The following is a 5,996-nucleotide window of genomic DNA, read 5'->3' as shown; positions in this document are numbered from 1 at the left end:
CTGCCTCTGCCTCCCGAGTGCTGGGATTAAAGGCATGCACCACCACACCCGCCTCACACATATTTCTTAACTACACTGTTCTTTCTGAAATTCTTTTGCTTTTAAAAAATTTATTTTTATTTTATGTATGAGTATGTTGCCTACATGTATATGTGTGCCACATATGTGTAATGCCCAAGGAGGCCAGAAGAGGGTATTGGATCCCTGTAACTGGAGTTACTGACAATTATTAGCAGTCATATGGGTGCTGGGAACCAAACCTGGGTCCTCTACAAGAGCAGTCAGTGCTCTTAACTGCTGAACCATCACTCTTTCCCCTTTTTCTTTTTTTTTGCCAGTCGTGGTGGCACATGCCTTTTAGTCCCAGCACTCAGGAGGCAGAGGCAGGCAGATCTCTGTGAGTTCAAGTCCAGCCTGGTCTACATAGTGAGTTCTAGGCCAGCTGGGGCTACAGGGAGACCCAGTCTCAAAAAGAGAGAGAGGAAAAAAAGATTTTTATATGTATGTATAGGTGTGTGTCTGTGTGTGCCATATATGTGTAGGTACCTGTGGAGGCCAGAAGAAGGTATTAGATCTCCTGGAGTTGAAGTTACAGGAAACTGAGCCTCCCAACCTGGGTGCTGGGACTTGAACCCAGGTCCTTTGGAAGAGCAGCAAGTGCCTTTAACCACTGAGCCATCTCTCCAAGCACCTTTCTGAAATTCTGTGATTGGATCTACAGTAATTATCAATCTTCACTAAATTTTTTTCATCTCCTGTGTCATGTTTCCATGTTATTTTAGGAGAAAATCCATTCCACATGCATTCACACTAGACTATAAATTTGGTGGAACAATACTGTTGAGTGAATCACCACATCATTGAGGCCAGACTGGGCTACATAAAGAGATCCTGTCTCAACTCTCCCCCCCCCCAGAAAAAAGTCTTCTTGTTCTACTTTGTATACATTTTTTGTGTTGTTTTGTGGTGCTTGGGATTAAGTCCAAGGCCTTACACATGCTAGGAAAGCAATATATCACTGAGCTATACTCCCAGTTCTTTTTTATGTTTCATTCTGAGACAGGGTCTCACTAAGTTGACCAGACTGGCCTTGAACTCCATCTGCAGTTCTAGTAGGTCTTGAACTTGCCACTCTCTTGCTTCAGCCTCCTGAGTAGCTGGAATTACAGTCACTAGTCAAGACTGAAAATGCAGTTTTAATACATTAAAAGTTTCTGGAATTTCATCATCTAGAAGGACCACCAATTCATACATATGACCTGAACCCACTATGTAGACCAGGCTGGCCTTGAACTCACAGAGATCCACCTGCCTCTGCCTCCCAAATGCTGGGACTAAAGGCGTGTGCCACCATGCCTGGTTTTTTGTTTTTTTGTTTTGTTTTTTTTTTGCTATAGGATCTCCCTGTAGCCTCAGGTGGCCTGGAAATTACTATGTAGACCAAGCTGGCCTCAATCTCACAGAGATCTGCCTGCTTCTGCTTCCTGAGTACTGGGATTAAAGGCATGCCTCACCACACCTGGAGATATAGACAGATAGATAGATGATAGATAGATAGATAGATAGATAGATAGATAGATAGATAGATAGATAGATAGATAGACAGACAGACAGACAGATAGATAGATAGATAGATAGATGTGTGTGTTTATTGATATGTATGTGCATGCTACGTTTGCGGGCTCATAGAAGCCAAAAGGTGTTGCATCTTCTGGAGTTGGAGTTACAGGTATTTGTGAGTTGGGAATGGAATCTGGGCTCTCTATAAGAACAGAAAGCCATCTTACTTAAACACTAAGCCACCTCTCCAGCCCCCATATTTAAAAAAAAAAATTTATTTTTATTTTTTGTGTATGAGTGTATTGCCTGCATGTAGGTAAGTGCACCCATATCATGCAATGCCGGTGGACAGAAGAGGCTGTCGGATCCCCTGGAACTGGAGTTACAGACAGTTGTTAGCTGCCATGTGGATGCTGGGATTCAAACCCAGGTCTTCTGCAAGAACAACCAGTGTTCTTAACTGCTGAGCCATCTCTCCAGCCCCATATTTTTATTTTTTAAACATTTTATTTTGTGTGTGTGCATCCATATGTGCTACAGTATGCATATAGAGGTCAGTGGACAACTTGGGGGAGTCAGACACTCAGCAGGTTCTGGGGATTGAACTCAGGTCGTCAGCCTTGGTGACAATCACCTTTACATTCTGACTCATTTTACTGCCCCAAATGATGCATTTTTATTTATTTATTTTTAATTTTATTTTTACTTGTGTGTATGTGTGTGAATCTGTATAAGTGAATTCCACATGTATGCAAGTGCCTGTGGAAGTGGGAAAAGGGTGTTGGATGCCTTGAAGCTGGAGTTACAGGTGATTGTGAGGTATGTGGGTGCTGGGATCTGAACCCAGGTTCTCTGCAAGAGTATCGCTGACCAATCACTCCAGTCCCAAATGATGCTTTTTGTTTTTTGTCTTGCTGTAGCCCCAGCTGGCCTAGAACTTGCTATGTAGACCAGGCTGGTTTTGAACTCACGGATTTCCCACCTGTCTCTGCCTCCTGGGTTCTGGGCTTAAAGGTGTGTGGCTACCATGCCCAGCAAATGATGAATCCTTTAAAAAAAAACTTTTATTTTCACTTTATGTGTATGAGTATTATGCCTGCATGTATATAAGTGCATATGTGTTGTGTAATACCCATGGAAGTCAGAAGAGGGCATCAGATCCCCTGGTACTGAGTTACAGAAGGTTTAGCTACCATGAGGGTGCTAGAAATTGAACTGAGTCCTCTGTAAGAGCAGCCAATGCTCTTAACCCCCCAGCCATTTTTCCTGCCACCCCCCCCTTTTTTTTTGCCTTTTTGAGACAGGGTCTCCCTGTAGCCTCAGCTGTACTATGAACTCACTATGTAGACCAGGCTGGCCTTGAACTCACAGAGATCTGTCTGCCTCTGCCTCCAGAATGCTGGGATAAAAGGTATATGCCACCATGCCTGGCCTATCTACCTTATTTTTTTGAGACAGGGTATCTTACTGATCCTGGTGCTTGCTGTTTTGATTAGGGTGACTGGTCAGTGAGTCCCCAGGATCTGCCTGTCTCTTCCCATTAGCACTTAGGTTACAGATGCACTGCTATTCCTAGATTTTACATAGCTGCTGGGTATCCAAACTCAGATCTTCATGCTTGAGCAACGAACATTTTTTTTTTTTTCCCACAGAATCATCTCCTAAATTCTGTGGGTAACATCTTGAAATTTACTTTTCAAAGCTTTGATCACACCCAATTCTCAATCTTGAATTATAGTTTGGGGAAATCAGCTGAATTGGCTCAGGTTTTGTGAAGCTTAAAAAGTCTCAGAACAGCCCTTGAAAACTCTGGAATGCCAGTAGCATAGCTCAGTCTAAGGTCAATGGCCTGGCCTTGGAACCAAGCTAAATGCCTAAGGAGTTGGGGTGTGGAGCATCAGTATAAGAATAGAGTCTGGGGGCTGGAGAGATGGCTCAGCGGTTAAGAGCACTGACTGCTCTTGCAGAGGGCCTGGGTTTGATTCCCAGCACCCACAGGTGGCTAACAACCATTGGTAACTCTAGTTCTGGGGGAATCTGATGCCGTCTTCTGATCTCCATGGGCATTGCATGACATGGGTTCACTTACACACAGGCAGGCAATACACTCATATACATAAAATAAAAATATTTTTTTTTAAAAAAAAGAATGGAGTCTGAAGGCTAGGGAGCTTGGAACTCTATTTTTTTTTTTTAAGACAAGATCTGGAGGGCTGAAGAGATGGCTCAATGGTTAAGAACACTGGCTGTTCTTACAGAAGACCTGGGTTTGAATCTCAGCATCCACATGGTACCTAACAACCATCTGTAACTCCAGTTCCAGGGGATGTGACACCTTATTCTGTCCTCTGTGGGCACTGCATGGCATGGGTGTATTTACACACATGCAGACATAGCACTTATACACATAAGAATAAATAAATCAAAAAAAGAAAAGATCTTGATATAGTCAAGACTCGCCTTGAGCGCCTGCTTTTCTCTACTTCCAGAGTACAGAGGTTACAGACAACCATCATCACACAGGCTCAGTTTGGAGTTCTGATGTCCAAGGCAGCAGAACAAAACTGTCCCAGCCCTTAGAGAGGCCAATTGCTTCATTTGTCTGTTTTCTGAGCCTCTAGCCTATTGGGTGATGCTACCTGTATTGAGGGCTGATATAGCCCTCTAAGTCCAGTTGATCTCATATGCTGATCTCTGGAAACATCCTCACAGAGATACTTAGAAATAATGTATAAATAGAAGTCTAGGTAGTCCTACCTAACTATGCTGTGTACAATATAAATGTACACACCTAGCTGGGTGTGGTGGCCCACGCTTTTAATTTTAGCACTGGGAAGGCAGAGGCAGGTTGATTTCTGTGAGTTTAAGGCTAGCCTGGTCAACGTAACAAGTTCCAGGTCAGCTGGGGCTACAGGGAGACCCTGTATCAAAATAAAACAAAAAAGTATGCACACCTATAGACCCAGCTACTTGGTATGCAGGAGTATCAGACCCTGAATCCTTCCTGTTCAAGGCCAGCCTGGGTAATAAAGTGAGATAGTGATCTCTCTCTCTCTCTCTCTCTCTCTCTCTCTCTATTGTTTTTGGCACCATACTCACTTTGTAGACCAGACTAGCTTTAGGCATGGTGATCTCCTATCTCAGCCTCCCGAGTGCTGGGATTGCAGGAGTGAGCCACCACGCATAGTACTATGTATTGTTTTGTGGAGACAGGTTCTCAGTGTGCCAACCAGGCTGGCTGAGTTCTGGGACAGATTTTTAGTAGCCAAGATTTAATCTTTCAGGGTTGTGATTTTCAGGATTTTTGTTGCTGCTGTTCTTACAATGCTGGGGACTGAACTTAGGGCCTCATGCATACTAGAAAAGCATTCTATTGCTGAACTGCATCCCCAGCTTTATCTTGTGGGATTTCAGCAACCAAGACAAGGTCACGCTTGTATCTTTCAGATACCAGGCACACAGAATCATGCAGTTTCATGTCCATGCATTAAAATCCTTCGGGCTTTTACATTATCTGTAAAGCTTTTTTTCTTTAAAATATTTTATTATTTTTAGCCCATTGTGGTGGTGAATGCCTTTAATCCCAGCACTCAGGAGTCAGGCCAACCTGGTCTACACTGTAAGTTCCAGGCCAGCTGGAGAAACATGGGACACCCTGTTTCAAAAAGACAAAAAAAAAATTATTACTTTTATGTGTATGAGTGTATTGCCTGTATGTGTGTAAATGCACTTGTGTCATGAAAAGTCTGTGGAGGTCAGAAGAGGAAGTCAGAGTCCCCTGAGCTGGAGTTAGGAATGGTTGTTAGCCACCATGTGGGTGCTGGGAATTGAACCCGGGTCCTCTGCAAGAGCAGCCGGTGCTCTTAACCACTGAGCCACCTCTCCAGTCCACATTATCTGTAAAAATTTTATTAACTTATTGAGATGCAGTCTCATGCTATAGCCCACTGGCCTACAACTTGAAAATCTAGCCCAGGCTGGCTGACATGTAGCAGAACGTGCACAAAATAAGTGTGCATTAAACAAATGACCTATAAAGGCCCCAATCTGCCAGGCATGGGCACCACTGAGCATCTGACCTTTCTCCCAGCTATAGCCTACTTCCTCCCTTGGAAGTACTTTCTTTCTTAATGAACTGTTGCTGCTTCTAACACTATTTGTTATGGGGCACAAGAACCTGAAGACTCCAACAGGCAGCCACTGGACTCTGCTATCTACTGAGAACAGATACAGGTGTATACTACCACACAGGGCTCTCCTACACTTTGTTCTCCCCTCCCTTACCTATCTTGCATAGGTCCATATAAGTTTCTCTTTAAAATTCTATTATTTGCCAGGCTTGGTGGTGCACAGCTTTAACCCCTGCACTTGGGAGGCTGAGGCAGGCAGATCTTTGTGAGTTTGAGGCCAGCCTGGTTTATATAGTGAGTTCCAGG

This window comes from Nannospalax galili, unplaced genomic scaffold, assembly GCF_000622305.1.
Source record: "Nannospalax galili isolate Female #2095 unplaced genomic scaffold, S.galili_v1.0 scaffold788, whole genome shotgun sequence".
Taxonomy (NCBI): domain Eukaryota; kingdom Metazoa; phylum Chordata; class Mammalia; order Rodentia; family Spalacidae; genus Nannospalax; species Nannospalax galili.
The sequence above is the reverse complement of the archived record's forward strand: the minus strand, read 5'-3'. Positions refer to the sequence as shown.